Here is a 23,744-nt window from a genome sequence, read left to right on the forward strand (position 1 = left end):
CCAGAGGGCACTGCTAAATAAGCACAAAATTTTCAGACTTTAGAAATGAATTAACTTGAGAAGTGGTACTCCTGAAAATTTATTTTCAATCGATGAAAATAAATAAAAATATAAATAAGTTTTATGTGCTTACCTTCCCCCTCCTTTTTCTTTCTGGCATGACTCCAAAATTACACTCTCTGCTGACATTAAATATGTGACTTGATTCATGCATTACTGGAAATATAAATCTATATTTAAAAATAAAAGCTTGTTTGGGGCAAGAGTGGGTGGGTGACTTTTTTTTTTTCCTCGAATATGGTTTTGTTCATATTCATCTGCCATGATGCATTTCATTTTTTCCATGCAGAAGCCTAATACATTAAATAAAATTTTCAAGAGCAGATCAGGTAGCAAGAGACACCAGCTCTAAAACACTCACTGAAATGGCTAATTCCTGGTGGTGAGAGATGTAAATTGCTACTGTAACACCTATAAACTTGTCCACTAAAGGGACGCCCTCTCTAGATGGGAGCAGGATGGAGGAAAGGGTGTGCGGTGGTTTCCCTCTAGTACTGTCTTTATCTTTGTATTTTGGGGTTCCTCCTCAGTGCTCCTTCTGTGCTGGGACGGCTCAGAACACTGAGTGATCTAGGTCCTGTGACTCCAGACTGAACTTACTTTGCTTCCTTACCTGGGCTGTCTAGGAGAATGCGGTCTTAAACACTGCATATCTCTCATGAAGAACAGAGGGTGGAGGCACTTAGGAATTCTAAGCTACAACTAGAATAGAATAGTCATCCACAAAGTTCATGGAATCTGCAGTTTGAAAAAAAGCTGAAACAGCTTTACACTTTTATATGCCTGGAACCAAGTGGCTTAATCAAAACTTCATGGTGTTTCATCTTCTCTCTCCAAGCGTTTCAGTTCTGAATTCCTCACTGAGGTCACTTTTTCCATTGCAGCCCCAGCAGGAGGGCTTTCACTGCAGCAGCACTGTGGTTCCTGCCAAAGTTTATAGTTCTTCTAGACAGAAGCTCTTTATCCATCTGCAGTATGTTACCTTGACTGTTTACATGTGCGGAATAATGTCGTATTCTCTGAACAATTAGTACAATTTTCCCTCCTTCCAGACCAAGAGCTGTCCGTTCCTTACCACCCCCATTCCTGCAGCTAATCCCCTTAATGATCTTTGAATAAGAGCTTACTCAGGTTCACAAAGGAAAAAGATGGGAAAATCACATGACTTATTGGATGGGTCTACTTTTAAAATGTTTAGATGATTCTGGAAGATAAACCATTTTAACTAAAATCAAACAAAGACTGGCTTTTTAGATTTCAGGATACTAATTGGAGGTAGTATTAGGTATTTAATTAAAGTTTATTAATTTATTAACATTTAATTTATCTTCAGACATTAACTGGACTTCTCTGTGCTTAGATGACTATGGTAGGTGCTGAGGTAACAAAGATTAGTGAGATATGACCTGTGCTCTTAAGGAGCGCAGATAGCATATTACGACTCTCCTGGCCAAAACTCTAAAGAGTGTTGCCGGTATGAGTGAGGAATACCTATCACGCAGCATATGAAGTATGAAGTTTATGCTGTTTACTTAATGGTGAAGGGATTCCACAACTGAACAGTTTTCAGAAAATCATTGCATATTTATTATTTGTCCCAAACGACTGAACGTTGGACAAGATACAGAGAAATATTGCCTAGGGCACCTCTCAAAGACTTTTGTCTGACTTACAAGGAGAAAAATCTCTGTGTACAGGTAATTTGAGAATGTTACAAGCCAGTATTACATATAAATGCTAAACAATAATTGTAGTCTTTTATTCGCTACCAAGAGCTTCAGTACTGTTTATTTTGATTCTCACAGCAGAGCTGATGTTATTTACGTGCTGTGCTGTGCTAAGTCGCTTCAGTCGTGTCTGACTCTTTGAGACCTGACAGACTGTAGCGCTCCAGACTCCGCTGTCCATGAGATTCTCCAGGCAAGAATACTGGAGTGGGTTGCCGTGCCCTCCTCCAGGGGATCTTCCCGACCCAGGGATCGAACCCATGTCTCTTATGTCTCCTGCTTTGGCAGGTGGGTTCTTTACCACTAGTGCCACCTGGGAAGCCCCATTTACTTGCTTTTATTACTTTATGTGTAAAAGTATATGCATGTATATGTATAAAGTGATACATATAAAGCTTTCATTGTTGGATGGTATCACTGACTTGATAAACATGAGTTTGAGCAAGCTCCTGGAGTTGGTGATGGACAGGGAGGCCTGGCATGCTGCAGTCCATGGGGTTGCAAAGAGTTGGACACAACTGAGCCACTGAACTAAACAGATGCATTGGCAATGTATTGATAAAAGTTTTATCCCAAAGAATAAATACATCTATGTCCATGCTTTTATGTAAGCAAACCTAAAACAATATTTAAGGTTAAATGAGAAAGAAATCAGAAAGGTTCTTTGCTTATTGGAGCTAAATTTTGTGCTGGGACAAAGAGTAGACTCAGGGAACTTCTAAATGATGTTTTCACCCTCAATGAGGAAGGGTCTGGCACCCTAGATATCCCCCAGATATGCTTGCTACTGCTTGAAATCCTACCTTAATTCTATTCTTGATCATGAAGCTTTGATCCAATTTGACAAGCATTTTTGCAGGACCCCATGGCAAGGCCCAATGCTAAGATTCTGGGGAACTATAAGCCCAATTATTTTATTATTAGAATCAACAGATAAAGTTAATCAATTGAACTGTTGTATGAATTTCTAAATGTTTAATTTCTATACTTACCTCAATACAGACCAGAGATATTTAGTGGATAGATTCCTGTATTTGGAACACACTTTGAGTAGCATGTGTTAGAGCTCCTGGTGATTCAGCTGGCAAAGAATCTGCCTGCAATGCAGGAGATCCTGGTTTGATTTCTGGGTTGGGAAGAGACCTTGGTGAAGGGGTAGGCTACCCACTCCAGTATTCTTGTCTGGAGAATCCCCATGGCCAGAGGAGTCTGGCAGGCTACAGTCCATCAGGTCACAATGAGTTGAACACGACTGAACGACTAATACTCATTGTAGACCAGAGCTGTTTCGTGAATTGATTTCTGTTTATGGACCACACTTGAGTAGCATGTGTTAGAACTCAGATGAGAAGTGATGAGAGCCAGAAAACCAACAGTAGCCCAGGTATGTCCGGATGGACAAGATTCTGATGCTGCTGATTCACAACCTTGGAAATTTCCCAGGTGAAATATGAAGCTAACTCTTGTAGCGAGGGCAAGGAAAGACTGAGGAAACAAGCAAGCTACTCAGATGGGTAGGTGGCAGTTTCAATAAGCAAGGAAACTGACATACAAGGCTGATCTTGGGCAGCTAGAAGAGAGGCAGATCTCTGCACCCACCCTCCAGAATGTTAAAAGTTTATATTCCAGTCCTTAACTGGATTCAGCCATGTATTCAGTGCAAATGGTCTCAACAACACATTACTATCTCAAGGCTGCATCCTTGAAACTGCCACACTGTGGGAATGGTGGGCAGAACATGCCTTTGAAGGACAGGGAAGGGGTCAGGAGCCTTCAATTGCTCTGGTCCAGCTTGTGGGTCAGCTGGGGGTCACGTGCTCTTGATAACCACTTCCAACAGATTCAGTTACAACCAGTGAGTTAGTTAAACCAATGTTTATTTCTTGCTCACATTACAAGTCTCCTGTATGTAGATGCGGCATCCTCACTCTGGGAATCAGGTCCACAGGGTCTCCCACAGCTGAAATGTTGGTTTCAATGACAGGAAGAAGGAAGCACTATAGTGTCTCGTGTTGCAATGAATACTTCCAGGAGACCTTCCCTGATGGTCCAGCGGTTAAGAATCCTCTTTTCAATGCAAGGGACGCAGGTTCAATCCCTGGTCCAGCAAGATTCCACATGCCAAGGAACTATTTAGCCCATGTGCCCTAGAGCCTGTGCTCCCCAACAAGAGAAGCCAGCGCAGCGAGAAACCAGTGAACCACAACTGGAGAAACCCCGAGTGCAACAACGAAGACAGCGCAGCCAAAAATAAATAAATAAAAATTAAAAAGCAAAAACAAAACTTCCAGGAGTAAACATGTGTCATCCCTGCCCACATTTTATTGGCCAAAGCAAGTCACGTGGTTGACCATGATCAAGCTCAAGAAGGAGAAGGAAGTGCATGTCCACCGTGTTCCTGTGCTGAGGACAGGGGATAATCAGAGAAGAGCACTCCCAGGTGATGAAAAGGAGAGGTGAGATAGCAAGGAGACAAACTTAACAACGGGTTAGCTGTCAGAGCGGAGAAGGAAAAGAAGTTGAGCCTCAAGCTATTCTGAGTCACTTTCCTTGAATGTGACTATTTCAGATTGCAATGGAGAGACAGTGAGAGGACTTTACAAGAGGGACACAGAGGTGGGAAAAGGGCTGATCTACAGGCTTTGGGGGAGAGGAGAGTTTGGAAGACAAATTTTCCCCTACTTTTGTACTCAGGTTCTGGATTTAACATCTGAGCTCAGAAAGGAGATCTTTTATGTAGCAGGAACCCAGGATCGCTGTAGACCTTACTCTTCCGTCATCTGGTGTACTGTGGGCTATTACACAGACTATGTTGTCTGGTCTTTACTTCCTAATGGTGCGGGGGTGAGGGGAAGTGTTTGTGCCTGCAGTTTAGGGGAATGAGTTGAAACCTGCAAGAGGATTTCTGAAGGACACTGGTTAAATATGGATGCCTGGGTAAGGCTGGGTTTGTGAGGAAACTGAGGGCTTTCTTTTGGGGGGTGGATCATTATCTAGTGGGATCACAAACCTAGAGTATTCACGTAGGTCTAGGAAGCTTTCCGAGGGTAGTATTAGCTTGGGCTAGGGAGAGAAAGTTGGGGGTAGACACCAGTCCTCAGGAAGTCCCATCAGTTCCCGCTGGATTGGCTGAGCTGAGCATCACCCTGCAGCGCCCCTGTTCCACCTCAGTCTGTGTCCACCTAACCCCTGGACACGAGATATCTCAGTACTCTCTCAGAACTCTTGGGCACTTGGAAAAATATGTGGTTCTGACCCTGGACTCCATGGCGTGTGGGGACATGTGCAGGCCATGTTGGGTCCCCTCCATCTAGATACACTTTCCTGCTGGACTTTCTTCTCTGCTGCTCAGTAAAATTCTGGAAAATTAGAATACAAAAGTTCTTCAGATTTGTGGTTGCCAAGGGAGACGTGGGGGGTGGGGAATGGATTGGGAGTTTGGGATTAGCAGATGCAAACTACTATACAGAGCATGGATAAATGACTAGGCTGTGCTGTGTAGCACAAGGAGCTCTATCCAATATCCTGTGATAAGCCACAATGGAACAGCATGTGTATGTAGAATGGAATCACATTGCTGTACAGTAGAAATGAACACATTGTAAATCAACTGTATTTCAACAAAATCTTTTGAAAAAAGATAATAAATAAAATGCTGGGTGCATGACCATAAGGGTCTGGGGTCTGTGAGGTTTCACCTGAGCCTGGAGGCAGCAGCAGGTGGTTGGCGGAGGGTTGAGGGGATGCAGCGCTGCTGTCCGCAGATTCTCATTGTGGAGAGAGGACTCCCCCTCGGGTGCCTGTTGTCTCTCCTCTGCAGCAGAATTGTAGCCAGAGGAGCTCAGGGCAGGGGGGCCCATTCAAGCGTCTACCTCTTCTGCTTTGCTCTCACCTCTCCCCATCACCAGTTGTGTTTCCCCTAGTTTTATCTTACTTTAGGCATACTGCTGCTGCTAAGTCACTTCAGTCATGTCCGACTCTGTGCCACCCCAGAGACGGCAGCCCACCAGGCTCCCCCGTCCCTGGGATTCTCCTGGCAAGAACACTGGAGTGGGTTGCCATTTCCTTCTCCAATGCATGCAAGTGAAAAGGGAAAGTGAAGTCGCTCAGTTGTGTCCGACGCCTAGCAACCCCATGGACTGCAGCTTATCAGGCTCCTTTGTCCATGGGATTTTCCAGGCAAGAACACTGGAGTGGGTTGCCATTTCCTTCTCCAATGCATGAAAGTGAAAAGTGAAAGGGAAGTCGCTCAGTCATGTCCGACTCTTCGCGACCCCATGGACTGCAGCCCACCAGGCTCCTTTGTCCATGGGATTTTCCAGGCAAGAGTACTGGAGTGGGGTGCCATCGCCTTCTCCAACTTTAGGCATAGGAAAATACTATCTATTTTTCTTCCAAATATATTGTTTTTGCCAAGATTTCAGGTTTTGAAAAACTCAAAAGGCAAGAAGTTGCCTCCTTTGTTTTGTAGTATAATCCCATCCCCAAGACACTGCGCCAAGAAAGCCTGTTTGGGGAAAGGTTCACAGGTAACAGGAACTACAGAGAAGGGAAGACATTTCACTTAATACATCAAAATATTCTCCTGCTACAAACGTAAACAGAAAGTGTTAATTATCATTAACATGCATATTTATGCTCACAAGAACTATTTGATTTCTTAGTGTATATCATATCTTACCAATCAGACTCTACCCTACCTATTGGTAAAACAGTACTTGACACAGAATAAGAGCTCAGTAAATGCTTTATTTGATTACCTTCAAACGTTCATAAATGGACTACTCCTTACTCAGTCCTGTCCCTGCCGCTCTAAGGGACAAAGCTGCCTCTCTACCCTGTCAGCCCTGTGTGGAAAGGGGAGCCCTATGATCCTTGGGCCACATGAGAGATGCCACATGCTCTTCTAAATGTGCTCATGCTATAACATCCATTACATTTTGATCTTTTGCCTCAGTGGTTTTAAGGAATCAAGACAGAGGTTTCTAAACAAAATTTATCCACTTAATATTTTATTACACATTCTTTTCTATGCTAAACCTGTACATTTTTATTTATCCAACAGTTTTGTGGGGGGATGTAGACATGTAAATATTGCTAAATTTGGAAACTCTACTTAGAAATGGTAATTCCCTACTCAAAATTATTAAATTATGGTGATTATACTTCTGTTGATGATCACAGATGGGACAGTGTGGTTTTATAAATGGGAGAAAAATTGTTCGCCTCTTCTTCCATCTCAAGTAAGACCATTAGAAAACTCGGTTGCTGTAAATGTAACCACATAGGAGTGAGCACTTTTCCTGAACTGTAGGTTCTCACCCCAGTCCTTTAGGTTTAAATGAATGTAATTCACCCACGTTGGTAATTACTGTTCCACTTCTATAAAGTGAAGGAGTTGGTGCAGACAATCTGAGCTCCATTATATCTTAAATGTTGGTCCATCTGTAACTGAGAGATCTTGCTGGGACTTCCCTTGGCAGTCCAGTGGTTAGCACTCTGAGCTTCCACTGCAGGGGGCACAGGTTTGATCCCTGGTCAGGGAACTAAGATCCCACAAGCTGTGTGGTGCAGGAAAAAAGATCTTGCTGTATAGATCTTCCTTCTCAACAAAACTTTCATTTCTTTCTTCCCATGTTCATCGTCATATGAAAGAAAACATTCTTCCAGTCGTGAGTTTTGATAATCAATCTTTTGAAATGCACTCATGTACTCTCTTGAATTTTTGAAGCTCAGGAGGCCTGAAAGACAGAGTTTTGACTTCTGAAGTGACATGGGAGAGGCAGGTAATCTCTTGGAGCCTCAGTTTCACATCTGTAAAATGATGGACTAAATATGTTCTTCTAGGTTGTATTTTCCTTGCAAGATGAAATGATTGTGTGGGGAAAAGCAAAGCCTGGCACATGATAAGCTACCAGTGTCTCCTTCTTTTGCAGCCTGTAAGCCCTTCTCATTGATGTGCAAGTTGCCACCTTGAGAGGGAATACATTATAATAAGCTGAGAGCCAGGCCTCCAAGTGGGCCCTAGATGCACACTCAGGTAGGAAGAGGACACAGGAGGACACTAAAGATAAACTTGGCCCCTTGGCAATTTTATCAGGCCCAACCCTGAGGCTGCTGTTGCTGCTGCTACTGCTGGTGGTGTTGATGATGATAATGATAAAATGTTTTGGTCCCATTTGGAGGAACCCTTTGAACTCAGATAAATTGCACAGGAATGAGACAACTACCAGCCATGTAGTTGGCAGCTCACATGAAGTAAGGGAAATTTCCACTGCAGAGAAGCTGTACTGGGATAATTCACTGGGATTGAAAACAACCCGGTTAAACTTAGCTCAGCACAGCATAAAAGCACATTGAAAAATTCCCTCTAAATAGAAGCTGGAATGTTCAGGGTGGGTTTAAGTCATGGGACCTGGCATGCAGCCTTCTGTTGATGGTAGGGATTGGGCCTCTTCTTGAAAAAATGAATAAGTAAAGAAACATGATATAATGACTAACAAATTGTATTTGCAGAGCCTGCTTGTGGGGGACGTAGGGGACTTTATTTTGTTTTTCTTTGTGTCCCCAGAGCTTAGAACAGTGCCCGAAACATAGTGCGTGTTGCCTAAATATTTGTGAAAGGAGGTAAACAAATGAATACATATAATGTTGAGTGGTGATAAATGTTCTGAAGAAAGTAAAGCAGGGTGCGAGGACAGAGTGCCATAGGGATACAACTCTAGTAAGATAGGTCAGGAATGCTTTTCTCTGCAGATAACATTGGAGCGGAGACCAGAAGACAGTGAGGGAATGAGTCTTGCAAGGATTAGTCATACAAGGATTAGCCTTGTGAACAAAGGAAGCTGCAAGTGCAAATGTCATGAGAACATTATGGGATCTTAGATTCTACATTTTCAACAAGGTTTCAAGCAGTGCTGATGCAACTGGTCCACAGACCACACTTTGAGTAGCAAAGGTTTGGTCTAGAACCTAAACATGGAGTCTGTAGTTGATACGAGGAGGTCAAGGAGCTGAGAGGCAAGATCAATGCATGAGAAAAAGATGAAAAGCTGCCTATGCAAAATAATATTATTATGTAAAGTGGATATTAAAAATATCAGTAGTGTTTTCCTCAGTGACATCCCATTTCAGCTAATTTAAATCCCTTTCTTTTTATTTAGATTGTTCCAAAATTTCCATTGTGTGTATCAGAAAAAAACTTTATTTTAAAAAGTTAATTTTAAAACAGAATATGTTTTTACTTAAGACACTGAGTTCAAAATGTATGAAAACATTTCTAATTAAAAATTTTTTACAGACATATGGAAATCGACTGGGGTTTGTTAGAAAAAGCTTCATAGAGGGGATGGTTTTGAAGTGAATCTTGATGTCTAAGTAGGTGAAATCAAGTTGGAGCTCTTAGCAACTTCTTTTTTATGTTCCTGTCCTCAGGTGGCAGTGGGGAGGCACGGAGGGCATGAGTGGAGTGCTAGTTATCTATTGCTATATAACAGATTATCCCAAAACTCAGTTGCTGAAAACAACAAACATTGTCTCACAGTTTCTGTGGTTCAGAAACTTGGGAGCAGCTCAGCTGGGTGACTCTGACTCATCTTTCTGCTGTATTCTATTTATTTAGTCTCTAAGTGCAGTCCATACTCCAGGAGAGGGGAATTAGAGTCTACCTTTTAAAAGGAGGAGTGTCAATGGATTTGTTCATATATTTTAAAGCTATCATAGGAGGAATGGTGTGTGATAGTTCATGGACATTCTAATTTTCACTTAAAGTGGGCTGTTACCATTATAAAATAAACACAGCTTGCTCTTTAGACACTGAGCATACCTGATGTTTAGCAGAGTGTGAGAGGGAAAAGATGAAGGGTAAGAAGATGTGATAAGTAAAATAGGGACCTTGGGTGGAATCTACAGTGCAAACAGTAAGTCCCATAAAGGATTGAAGCTGAAGGATCATGCCTCTGTTTAAGAAATCACTCTGACTGCCAGTGGTTAGAATCTAGAGGGATAGAGTGGGTAAGACTGCACTTAGAGGGACATCTGGAATAGTCTGTGTAAGAGATTGAACTAGGTTGGTTACACAAATGATGTAGAAGAAGGAATGTGAGGAAGATAACGTTGGGGTATGCTGCACAGGCCTAGACTGTGCAGGCCTGCAAACCTGACGCTTGCCCAGCCTTATGACCAAAGAGAGAACCCAGAGTCAATGACAGAGCCCTCAATGGTGTCATGGATGGGGAGCTTATCTATCTGAAGCCAGGTCCTGGAGCAGCCCCCTCCCCCAGCTCCACAGCAGAGGGTAGGCAGACCATGACACCAGTCTTCACTGATGGTGGGGGAGGGGAGATTACCAGTTAAAGGGGAACTGAGTTCGGTTCTTCATTGTCAGAGAAACCAGAAGAGGGGTGTCCTCCTGACTGCTCCTTCGATAAACTATCAGAGTGGAGATAGCTCTGATCTAAAGATTTGAACAGCTGGGGCCAGGGGCAAGTACTCAGGCATTTACTGATTAGGCTCTGTGATGTAGAGGGAAGGTCAGTCAGGTGAGTATGGTGTAGGGGAGGCAGGGACTGGTTGGGCAGGGGATGTACAAAGAGCAGCCATCTTGGAAACAGCCATTGAGCCGCTTCATCTTACACACGGTGAGGAGGTGGTTTGTTCTTGGTTCAGTAATTGCTTGGATGTGGAAAAGCAGTCAGAAGAGATGAGATCAGAAGAGAGGGAAGCTAGAATGAGTTCAGGGTTTCTGGCTTAGGTGATTGAAAGGATATAGAAAGGAAATACTGGACACAGAACATATTTTATCCCGGGAGGATGGTAAGGGAAGATTACAGGTGTAGATTTGGAGAAGCTTTGACTGAGGTGATTGTGGAGACAGAGGTGCAGAGAGCTGTGGACGGGTGGATGGGTGGATCTGGAGCTTAGCAGAGAAAACCAACAGCAAGCAGAATCGTCACAGAGCTTCTTCCATGTAACACCACTGGGAAACACTGTGGAAAGTTCCAGGCTTCTCGGTTGCTTACTCTGGAAGCATAATAAGCTGAAGAGGAAGGAGCAGAGAGCCTCTTCAGAAACATGCCTGGGGGTGCCTGCCTTCCTGGCTCAATGACCCGGTCACTTGAGAACAAGAGAGATGCTACAGGAGCCACACCGAGTGGGCATCTTAGAGGGGCAGGAACCCCTCAGCCTGAATATTGTACTGTCTCTTTGAGGGGGAGGAGGAGAAGGAAAGTGTTGGATAAGATATCAAGGTAACAGTCCCTGTCTGGAGTGTGGCGGCTATCTCGGACATCGTCTCCACCTCTGACGGCACGTATTCTGACAGTGCACTGTGTCCAGCCGCTTCTTTCCATCACTAGATGTGATGCCTTGATGCCAGGGTTGAAACACGAAACACTTACAAGGTAGCCAATGAGCGGGAGCCAAGCCAGTGCAGAGAGTGATACATTTGGCCAAAGGAAGCGGTTGCCTCTCAGCTCCCGGACTTTTTTGTGAGGTGGCAATGTGGGCCTGGTTGCCAGATATTCTTATTTTGTGTGTGTGTGTGTGTGTGTGTGTGTGTGTGTGTGTGTGAATTTTTTGGTGAGGTTTTCACACTTTTAAATGTTGGGTAAATTATATTTAAAAACCAAACACCAAATAAAACATGTCTGCAGACTTTACCCAACTCCTAGTCCGCCAGCACTTGTCATTCGTCTGAATGCCTTATCTGTGTCCTTCTATAGCATGCTTAATTGTTCTTTCTATTTATCTTTCCTACTGTGACCACTAGCTTTGTGTGAGTAGCTTTTATGTGTTTGCTTTTTTGTTTTTATTTTCTAAGAAAAGGATAACGGGTCAGACCCTATATATTTATGAATCTTATTTCTGGAAACTGAACAGAATGGTGTGAGGTACTGAAACGCTTCAGGCTTTCAGGGGCCTAAAACAACAGACCACACAGAAAAGAGCATATTCCTCTGGCAGATTCGGGCCTCACAGTTGAGGTGGGAGAGAAATAGCCAAAATGCAGTTGGCCACATCTTGGTGATGACTCTTCTAATAACCTCACAGATTATTTAAAGTAGACCCTGTATTAACAGCAGAATAAAACATCAAAGTCATTTCGTGAAGGTAGTAATTCTCATGATGAAAAAACACTCTTTCCAGTGCTCAAGGCTCTAAATATATATAAGTTTAAATTGAATGAGGAATGAGGTAAGAGAAAATACAGGAAGAAAACTAATGAGGGAAAATAGAGAAATACATGGGATAAAATGAGTGTAATATGCATTACCCATGGATATTATGGAGCCATATGTGTTAGATTTATAGAAGAGAAGCACAGTTTCTCTCATCATATTCTGCATTCCCCTTCTTTCTTTCTTATCCCGTGGGGCAGGGTTGCTACAGATTCTAGGACACTGGACCATGTTTGCCAGTAGGTGCATTAAAAGATCATGGACTGTTCATTAAAGGATTATGGACAAGGTCCACATGAGGAATTGCATATAAATGTTCATAGCAGCTTTATTCATAATAGCCAAAACTGGAAACAGTTTAAAATGTCCATCAGTAGGTGATTGGATGGATACTCAGCATCAAAAAGGCATAAACTGCTGATATACATATATACATGTAGGCTTCCCTGGTGGCTCAAATGGTACCGATTTTGTCTGCCAATTCAGGAGACCCAGATTCAATCCTTGCGTCAGGAAGGTCGCCTGGAGAAGGGCATGGAAACCCACTCCAGTATTCTTTCCTGGAGCCTGATGGGTTATGGTTCATGGGATCGCAAAAGAATCAGATATGACTGAGCAACTAACACTTTCATGATTCATAAAACATTCTGTTAAACAAGAGAAGTCAGAGTCCAAAGAGTTCATACTATATGATTCAATTCCTGTGAAACTCTAGAGGAGGCGAATCTAATGTATAGGGACAGAAACCAACCGGTGCTTGCTTGCGGCTTCTGGTAGTGAAAAGTGAAAGTGAAAGTCGCTCAGTCATGTCGGACTCTGCAACTCCATGAACTGTAGACTGCCAGGCACCTCTGTCCGTGGAATTCTCCAGGCCATAATACTGGAGTGGGTAGCCGTTCCCTTCTCCAGGGGATCTTCCCAACCCAGGGACCAAACCCAGGTCTCCTGTATTGCAGGTAGATTCTTTACCTTCTGAGCCACCAGGGAAGCCCGGTGCTTCTGATAGGGGGCATGGAATGCAAAAGAGCATGAAGGAATTTTCAGGAGGGATGGATTATATCTTGATATTTGCAGTGGTTACCTGTATGATTATAATTTCAAAACTCACCACACTTACACTTCAAATAGGTATGTATTATTTTATGTAAATTACACCTCCATACAGTTGACTTGAAGCAAAGGTCTTGAATAATGATTGCATCTCTGGTGCTCTCCTGTACCTCTTCACCTGTGCTGCGGAAGCGGTTGTTAAATCTAGCTCTCCTTTCTGCTTCCGTGTGGCCTGAAGGAGGGGAAACTCAGGGCCTTCCAGCTTAGGACACATCCAGCTAACCTTTTGCTCATAACCTGCATCATGAAGCTCCATCTGTTTGGGTTTTTGTCTTTATTTATGGCAGGTGCGTGCCTGCATGTTCAGTTGCTTCAATCATGTCTGACTTTACGACCCCATGTACTGTAGCCTGCCAGGCTCCTCTGTCCAAGGAATTTTCCAGGCAAGAATACTGGACTGAGTTGCCATTTTTCTCCTCCAGAAGATCTTCCTGACTCAGGGGTTGAACCCACATCCCTTGCATCTCCTGCATTGGCAGGTGGGTTCTTTACCACTAGCACCTCCTGGGAAGCCGTTATGACAGGTGAGGTGTGGTGAAATCTTGAAGTTGACTTTGGACTTTGGGCAAGAAAAAGCGTTCCCTTTCTAAGCCTTCAGACTCACGCAGGTGCCCCAGCCCAGCTTACAGAGGCCCTGCATTGGGGTAAGAGCCTAGATTTAGCTGAGACTAGAACCCTTACTTTGCTTTCTTTTACCATTGTTCGGTAGGTACACAGCTCCTTCAGGGATGTTTTGGAGAAAGACAGCTGAGGTTTAGGACTTGATTTTGGTAATCCTAAAACTCTTGGATAAATACTATCTAAACATCATAATTATTTCTAAAATAAGTCTTTCTTAGGCTTCCTGTGCTCATTCAGGCCTCAATGCCTTTGTACATATCATTGCTACAAGCAGGAACATCATTCTCCAGCCTGAATACATCTCTGACTTGTCAGATACTTATTTTTCAAGAATATAGTTTGAGTCATTGTCCCTAATCTTTCCCACCCACCAGTCCGAAAGCAGGTTATTTTTTGCTCCATGGTACAAAAGAGAAAGCAGCTTGAGTGTCATACAAATCTGAGCTCAAATCTTGACCTGCCACTTAGGTTAAAGTTATTTAACATCTCTGAGTCCCAGTATGTGTGTACATACATATACATATATATATATATTTACATATATGTAGCCACTGAGGTTTAGAGAATGGTATACACATTTATGGTTTCAGTGTGTCTGCCCTCTGATGCCCTCTTGCAACACCTACCGTCTTTCTTGGGTTTCTTTTATCTTGGACGAGGGGTATCTCCTCACGGTCACCCCTCCTGACCTTGAACGTGGAATAGCTCCTCTCGGCCCTCCTGCACCCTCGCAGCCACTGCTCCTTGGACGTGAGGTTGCTCCTCTCGGCCTTTGACTGTGTGGGTCACAATAAACTGTGGAAAATTCTGAAGGAGATGGAATGCCAGACCACCTTACCTGCCTCTTGGGAAACCTGTATGCAGGTCAGGAAGCAACAGTTAGAACTGGACATGGAACAACAGACTGGTTCCAAATAGAAAAAGGAGTGCGTCAAGGCTGTATATTGTCACCCTGTTTATTTGACTTATATGCAGAGTACGTCATGAGAAATGCTGGGCTGGAAGAAGCACAAGCTGGGATCAAGCTTGCCAGGAGAAATATCAGTAACCTCAGATATGCAGATGACACCACCCTTATGGCAGAAAGTGAAGAGGAACTCAAAAGCCTCTTGATGAAAGTGAAAGAGGAGAGTGAAAAAGTTGGCTTAAAGCTCAACATTCAGAAAACGAAGATCATGGCATCTTGTCCCATCACTTCATGGGAAATAGATGGGGAAACAGTGGAAACAGTGTCAGACTTTATTTTTGGGGGCTCCAAAATCACTGCAGATGGTGACTGCAGCCATGAAATTAAAAGACGCTTACTCCTTGAAAGAAAAGTTATGACCAACCTAGATAGCATATTCAAAAGCAGAGACATTACTTTGCCGACTAAGGTCCGTGTAGTCAAGGCTATGGTTTTTCCAGTGGTCATGTATGGATGTGAGAGTTGGACTGTGAAGAAGGCTGAGTGCTGAAGAATTGATGCTTTTGAACTGTGGTGTTGGAGAAGACTCTTGAGAGTCCCTTGGACTGCAAGGAGATCCAGCCAGTCCATTCTAAAGGAGATCGGTCCTGGGTGTTCTTTGGAAGGAATGATGCTAAAGCTAAAACTCCAGTGCTTTGGCCACCTCATGCGAAGAGTTGACTCATTGGAAAAGACTGATGCTGGGAGGGATTGAGGGCAGGAGGAACAGGGGATGACAGAGGATGAGATGGCTGGATGGCATCACCGACTTGATGGACGTGAGTCTGAGTGAACTCCGGGAGTTGATGATAGACAGGGAGGCCTGATGTGCTGCGATTCGTGGGGTCACAAAGAGTCAGACATGACTGAGCGTCTGAAATGAACTCAACTGATACATATTTATGTGTTTTTTTCAATTCTAAAATGGCAATAATTCCTACATTTTAGGCTGTTGTTTAGATCAATAAATTGATTGATAGATTAGATAGATGAAATGAAATAAAGTACATGATTTGCCAAATGAAGATGCATAAAGAAAAACACCAATACAGTATACTAACACATATATATGGAATTTAGGAAGATGGCAATGACGACCCTGTATGCAAGACAGGAAAAAAGACACAGATGTGTATAACGGACTTTTGGACTCAGAGGGAGAGGGAGAGGGAGAGGGTGGGATGATTTGGGAGAATGGCATTGAAACATGTATACTATCATGTAAGAATTGAATCGCCAGTCTATGTCTGACGCAGGATACAGCATGCTTGGGGCTGGTGCATGGGGATGACCCAGAGAGATGTTATGGGGAGGGAGGTGGGAGGGGGGTTCATGTTTGGGAACGCATGTAAGAATTAAAGATTTTAAAATTTAAAAAATAAAAAACTAAAAATAAAATAAAATAAAATAAAAACACACATATGCTTAAAAAAAAAAAATCTAGCTATTATTATTAGACAACGGTGGCAGAAACACCAGGCTGTTCCTGCATCTGGGTGTGGACATATGGCCTGGAAACAATGAAATGTGTTGCTGTGTCACTCCTGGGACAAGAATTTTAGAAGAGCACATCTCTTCTCCATCTCTTTTTCCCCTTCCACTGGCTGGAGGCAGAAGATAAAGGGACTCTAGGAGATGGTGGGACCACAAGCTAGATGGAGCCACAAATCCTTAAATCACTACCTGGAGGAAAGCCATCTCTCACTCAGCAACATCTGCATTGGATTATATAAGGAAGAAACAAGCTTAATGTGTACTGGGTCCCTCAGACTCTGGGGATTATATATTATGGCAGCGTGTGTTAATTACTCTTGTGAATTTAGGAATGGGCACTTTGAAGTGAAGCTGAATGTAAGAAAAAACTAAAATATGTTGCATCAACTCAGCAGTTGGAGGGTGGGTGGCACAGGCACTGGTGTGGAAGTCTGGGAAGCTGGATACCAGGGAGGTGATGGCAAAGCATTTGGTAAATCTGCTGCTACTAATGATTTAAAAGGCAGGCCAACTGCCTGATAAGCCTTTGTCTCCAAGTGAGAGGTTGGTTATCACTTACTGCATTTAACAAGGTATAACAAGAGAGATCTCAGATAAGAACTGGTTTGTGTATGGGAGCAGAAATGAAAGGGAGCAGATGGGGTCCAGAAATCTGTTGCTTAATAGGGCTGGAAGAGAGAAAGCTACACTTTGGCTCCAATGAGTAGAAGATACGACTGAAAAAAGACTTTGAGCAAGAGATGCATTTAAAAATCTCAATTTAATAGATGCCATGCTAGCTTCTATCAGTTCAGTTCAGTCGCTCAGTAGTGCCCAACTCTGCGACCCCATGAACCGCAGCACACCAGGCCTCCCTGCCCATCACCTACACCCGAAGTCCACCCAAACCCGTATCCATTGAGTTGGTGATGCCATCCAACCATCTCATCCTCTGTCGTCGCCTGCTCCTCCTGCCCTCAATCTTTCCAAGCATCAGGGTCTTTTCAAATGAGTCAGCTCTTCGCATCAGGTGGCCAAAGTATTGGAGTTTCAACTTCAACATCAGTCCTTCCAATGAACTGATCTCCTTTAGGATGGACTGGTTGGATCTCCTTGCAGTCCAAGGGACTCTCAAGAGTCTTCTCCAACACCACAGTTCCAAAGCATCAATTCTTTGGCACTCAGCTTTCTTTATAGTCCAACTCTCACATCTCATACATGACCACTGGAAAAACCATAGCCTTGACTACACAGACCTTAGTCGGCAAAGTAATGTCTCTGCTTTTGAATATGCTGTCTAGGAGGATCATAACTTTCCTTCCAGAGTAAGTGTCTTTTAATTTCATGGCTGCAGTCACCACCTGCAGTGATTTTGGAGCCCCCAAAAATAAAGTCTGACACTGTTTCCACTGTTTCCCCATCTATTTCCCATGAAGTGATGGGACAAGATGCCATGATCTTCGTTTTCTGAATGTTGAGCTTTAAGCCAACTTTTTCACTCTCCTCTTTCACTTTCATCAAGAGGCTTTTTAGTTCCTCTTCACTTTCTGCCATAAGGGTGGTGTCATCTGCATATCTGAGGTTATTGAAATTTCTCCCAGCAATCTTGATTCCAGCTTGTGCTTCCTCCAGCCCAGCGTTTCTCATGATGTATTCTGCATATAAGTTAAAAAGCAGGGTGACAATATACAGCCTTGATGTACTCCTTTTCCTATTTGGAACCAGTCTGTTGTTCCATGTCCAGTTCTAACTGTTGCTTCCTGACCTGCATACAGGTTTCTCAAGAGGCAGGTCAGGAGGTCTGGTATTCCCATCTCCTTCAGAATTTTCCAGTTTATTGTGGTCCACACAGTCAAGGCTTTGATATAATCAATAAAGCAGAAATAGATGTTTTTCTGGAACTCTCTTGCTTTTTCCATGATCCAGTGCGTGTTGGCAATTTGATCTCTGGTTCCTCTGCTTTTTCTAAAACCATCCTGAACATCTGGAAGTTCATGGTTCACATATTGTTGAAGCCTGGCTTGGAGAATTTTGAGCATTACTTTACTCAAGTGTGAGATGAGTGCAATTGTGTGGTAGTTGGAGCACTCTTTTGCATTTCTTTTCTTTGGGATTGGAATGAAAACTGACCTTTTCCAGTCCTGTGGCCACTGCTGAGTTTTCCAAATTTGCTGACATATTGAATGCAGCACTTTCACAGCATCGTCTTTTAGGATTTGAAATAGCTCCACTGGAATTCCATCACCTCCACTAGTTTTGTTCGTAGTGATGCTTTCTAAGGCCCACTTGACTTCACATTCCATGATGTCTGGCTCCAGGTGAGTGAATCACACCATCGTGATCTTTTTTGTACACTTCTTTTGTGTATTCTTGTGTATTCTTGTCACCTCTTCTTAATATCTTCTGCTTCTGTTAGGTCCCTACCATTTCTGTCCTTTATTGAGCCCATCTTTGCATGAAATGTTCCCTTGGTATCTCTCATTTTCTTGAAGAGATCGCTAGTCTTTCCCATTCTATTGTTTTCCTCTATTTCTTTGTATTAATCACTGATGAAGGCTTTCTTATCTCTCCTTGCTTTTCTTTGGAACTCTGCATTCAATTGGGTATATCTTTCCTTTTCTCCTTTGCTTTTTGCTTCTCTTCTTTTCACAGCTATTTGTAAGGCCTCCCCAGACAGCCATTTTGCTTTTTTGCATTTCTTTTTCTTGGGGATGGTCTTGATCATTGTCTCCTGTACAATGTCACATACCTCCATCCATAGTTCATCAGGCACTCTGTCTATCAGATCTAGGCCCTTAAATCTATTTGTCACTACCACTGTATAGTCATAAGGGATTTGATTTAGGTCATACCTGAATGGTCTAGTGGTTTTCCCCACTTTCTTCAATTTCAGTCTTAATTTGATAATATGGAGTTCATGTTCCGAGCCACAGTCAGCTCCTGGTCTTGTTTTCGCTGACTGTTTAGAGCTTCTCCATCTTTGACTGCAAAGAATATAATCAATCTGATTTATAGATTTATAGATGGTATCAACCATCTGGTGATGTCCATGTGTAGTCTTCTCTTGTGTTGTTGGAAGAGGGTGTTTGCTATGACCAATGTGTTCTCTTGGCAGAACTCTATTAGCCTTTGTCCTGCTTTATTCTGTACTCCAAGGCCAAATTTGCCTGTTACTCCAGGTGTTTCTTGACTTCCTACTTTTGCATTCCAGTCTCCTATAATGAAAAGGACATCTTTTTGGGGTGTTAGTTCTAGAAGGTCTTGTAGGTCTTCATAGAACTGTTCAACTTCAGCTTCTTCAGTGTTACTGGTCAGGGCATAGACTTGGATCACTGTGATATTGAATGGTTTGGCCTTGGAAACGAACAGAGATCATTCTGTTGTTTTTGAGATGGCATCCAAGTACTGCATTTCAGACTGTTTTGTTGACCATGATGGCTACTCCATTTCTTCTAAGGGATTCCTGCCCATAGCAGTAGATATATTGGTCATATGATTCACCCATTCCAGTCCATCTTAGTTCACTGATCCTAGAATGTCGACATTCACTCTTGCCATCTCCTTTTTGACCGCTTCCAATTTGCCTTGATTCATGGATCTAAGATTCCAGGTTCCTATGCAATATTGCTCTTTACAGCATCATACCTTGTTTCTATCACCAGTCCAATTCACAGCTGGGTGTTGTTTATACTTTGGCTCCATCCCTTCATTCTTTCTGGAGTTATTTCTCCACTGATCTCCAGTAGCATACTGGGCACGTACCGACCTGGGGAGTTCCTCTTTCAGTATCCTATCATTTTGCCTTTTCATACTGTTCATGGGGTTCTCAAGGCAAGAATACTGAAGTGGTTTACCATTCCCTTCTCCAGTGGACCACACTCTGTCAGACCTCTCCACCATGCTCGCTTCTATAGAGGCTACAAAATAACTGCTGCTAAGTCGCTTCAGTCGTGTCCAACTCTGTGCGACCCCATAGATGGCAGCCCACCAGGCTTCCCCGTCCCTGGGATTCTCCAGGCAAGAACACTGGAGTGGGTTGCCATTTCCTTCTCCAACAAAATAACTAGGAACTCTTATTTACCCTCAAAGAGTGTGCAGTTTACTAAAAAGGATAAAGCATACATAAATAACTATAGTAGACACAGTTAATCATGGGAATATCTGTGGCTATGAATAATGGGGCTTCCCACATGATGCTAGTGATAAAGAACCTGCCTGCCAATGCAGGAAACATGAGAGATGTGGGTTCGATCCATGGATTGGGAAGATTCCTTGGAGAAGAGTATGGCAGACCACTCCATTGTTCTGGCCTGGAGATTGCCATGGACAGAGAAGCCTGGTGGGCTACACCATCCGTGGCCTTGTAAAGAGACATGACTGAAGCAATTTAGCATGCATGCGTAAATAATGGAGGAATTACAACCTTCTGGGGGAAGGGGTTCTCTGAGAGAAGGGGCTCTCAAGGGGGCTGGGAAGCTTGGACCTTGTTTACCCTTCAAGCCCTCAGACCCATTAATGAATGAACTTCAGTCATCTTATTTCCCTTTTTGAAATACCGGAGTTCAGGTTTGGTCTGTGGAGTTGCAGCTGATAGCCCTGAGGGACCCGCCGCCCCCCACCACCCCCATCCAGCCCATGACTTCCCTATTGAATTTTTCCCTGACTTCATAAGTAGTTCAGGCTGAGACCTGCTGAGGTTCTCTCCTTAGGGACTCAGTTCTGTAAGAGAGATGAAGACCCTGCTTACCCTCCTGAGTCCTCAACTGCCCTGGGTCCATGAGGCATTCCAGACTGTAAAGCACTCTGTGTTTGCAGAGGTTGCTTGTTTTTATTGTCTCTTTTTTTTTTAAAATAATCATCTTTGGGCAAAGAATAAGACCTTGCAAGTTCTCAGCGTTTCCTGGCATGAGCCTAGCACCCTTTTAACTTGTTTTTCTTGCCTCTTTGGCTGCCTGCGCAGAGCACTTATCTAAATATAGAGTGGTACAGTGCTATGGACAGGACTGGAATAAGATAACATTTTCTTTCCAATCAATTCCCTTACATCTTCTAGTGAATGCTGGGTACTGTTCTCTGCTCAGAGTGGCAAGAGTGGGCAGCAGAAAAGAAATGATATTGAGTCGTGGAGCTTTCCAAAGTAGAAGTTACTCGCTGCAAGGCCTTCTGAAGTAGCAAGGTCATGGTAATTGGTGCTCTGGGCTATCTCTCCTGACCTTGGGCGAACCATACAATGCTGGTGGGCGGCACCCCCCTGTCCTTTGGCAGCAGGGTGGTGTAGTGGAAGGGCCGCAGGCCACAGCAGACCCAGAGTGGATCTGCTGCTAGCTCCTTATTTTAGGGTGACCTTGGGTAAGTTACTTAATCTCATCTACAGAATAGGTGGTACTCATAAAATCTGTCTCTCAGGGCTCTTATAGGGGTTAAATGAGATGAATATATGTAAACTACCCCATACATTTTCAAGAAATGGCAGCTATTATTTTTTGTAGGCTGCTATTTTATAGCATCATTGTTTCAAATGTGACCATATTTTCAATTTTGTTTCTGGAGAAATTATGTAAATTTATTTTTTATGATAACAAAAAGCAGCTCTCACCCACCATATCTGTATATGAATCAGATACAAGCCTCTTACTCCCTTCATTCTTTCTGGTGAGAGGGTTTCATTGCTGGGGCAGAACTGTGTAGTGGTTAGAGCAGAGGCTTTGGCATGAGTGTTGGGGCTCACATCCTGGGCTGTGATCTTGAGCAAGTTGCTTGATTTCTCTGGGATGCAATCCTTTATCTGCAGTTCCAAAATGAGGCTTTTTATGAACTTTATCCCACTTAGTATAAATCTTCCTAATTTTGATGTAGAAATATTGTGACTGAGTCCAGGAGACTCCCCCAGGTCCTGAGAGGGGTTCTAAGATATATGTTCATATGCTGAATTCTGAATATCAAAGCTTATCTGGCTCCAAGAGTTTTGGTAAGGGAGCCTTGACACCCTCTCATAAGGCTATTTTGAGCCACATTAAAGCTGAAACTCTGGCCACCAACTTTGGCAGTACTTTGGCCACCTCATGTGAAGAGTTGACTCATTGGAAAAGACCCTGATGCTGGGAGGGATTGGGGGCAGGAGGAAAAGGGGATGACAGAGGATGAGATGGCTGGATGGCATCACCGACTCGATGGACGTGAGTTTGAGTGAACTCCGGGAGTTGGTGATGGACAGGGAGGCCTGGCATGCTGTGATTCATGGGGTCACAAAGAGTCGGACACAACTGAGCGACTGAACTGAACTGAACTAACTTCATGTAAGCCTCTTAGCCAGATCAAACCAGTCAATCCTAAAGGAAATCAACCCTGAATATTCACTGGAAGGATTGATGCTGAAGCTCTAATACTTTGACCACCTGATGCGAAGAGCTGACTCATTGGAAAAGACCCTGGTGCTGGGAAAGATTGAGGCCAGGAGGAGAAGGGGATGACAGAGGGTGAGGTGTTTGGATGGCATCACTGACTTGATAGATAAAGTTTGAGCAAGCTCTGGGAGATGGTGAAGGACAAGGAAGCCTGGTGTGCTGCCATCCATGGGGTCTCAAAGAGTCAGACACAACTTAGCTACTGAACAATAAGCCTCTTGGAATGCTATCGGCTATTATTGTCATCTTTGGAAACAATACTTTGAGATACTTTATTATCTCATTTATAGATGAGGAAAATAGGGCACAAAAACATTAAGTAGCTAGCTAGCTCACACGTGGTAGACTTAGAATCAATCCAGATAAGACATTTCCAACATCAGATCCCATGCATCCTTCTGAAACAGATTTATTCCCAGTGTCTTGGGCTTCCCTGATAGCTCAGTTGCTAAAGAATCTGCCTGTAATGCAAGAGACCTGGGTTTGATTCCTGGGTTGGGAAGATCCTCTGGAGAAGGGAAAGGCTACCCACTCCAGGATTCTGGCCTGGAGAATTCCATGAACTGTATAAGTTCATGGGGTTGCAAAGAGTTGGACATGACTGAGTGACTTTCACTTTCACTTCACTTTCTTGTACTGGCCTTGGCAGAATTATTTCCAAATAAGATTCTACTCAGAGAAGTTAGAAAACACCATCAGCTGGGGCTACCCTTTACAAACATCTCCCCAGGGAGACTGGCTCTGATATGGGCTCCCCAACCTCTTCCCATGGCCGTGCAGAGGAGGGAAGAGTGGGGTGCTGGCAAGGTTCCCTACACTTCAGTTCAGTCGCTCAGTCGTGTCCGACTCTTTGAGACCCCACGAATTGCAGCGCGCCAGCCCTCCCTGTCCATCACCAACTCCCAGAGTTCACTCAGACTCACGTCCATCGAGTCAGTGATGCCATCCAGCCATCTCATCCTCTGTCGTCCCCTTCTCCTCCTGCCCCCAATCCCTCCCAGCATCAGAGTCTTTTCCAATGAGTCAACTCTTCACATGAGGTGGCCAAAGTACTGGAGTTTCAGCTTTAGCATCATTCCTTCCAAAGAAATCCCAGGACTGCTCTCCTTCAGAATGGACTGGTTGGATCTCCTTGCAGTCCAAGGGACTCTCAAGAGTCTTCTCCAACACCACAGTTCCAAAGCATCAATTCTTCAGTGCTCAGCCCTCTTCACAGTCCAACTCT

This window comes from Capra hircus, chromosome 16 (assembly GCF_001704415.2).
Source record: "Capra hircus breed San Clemente chromosome 16, ASM170441v1, whole genome shotgun sequence".
In the NCBI taxonomy this organism is placed as follows: Eukaryota; Metazoa; Chordata; class Mammalia; order Artiodactyla; family Bovidae; genus Capra; species Capra hircus.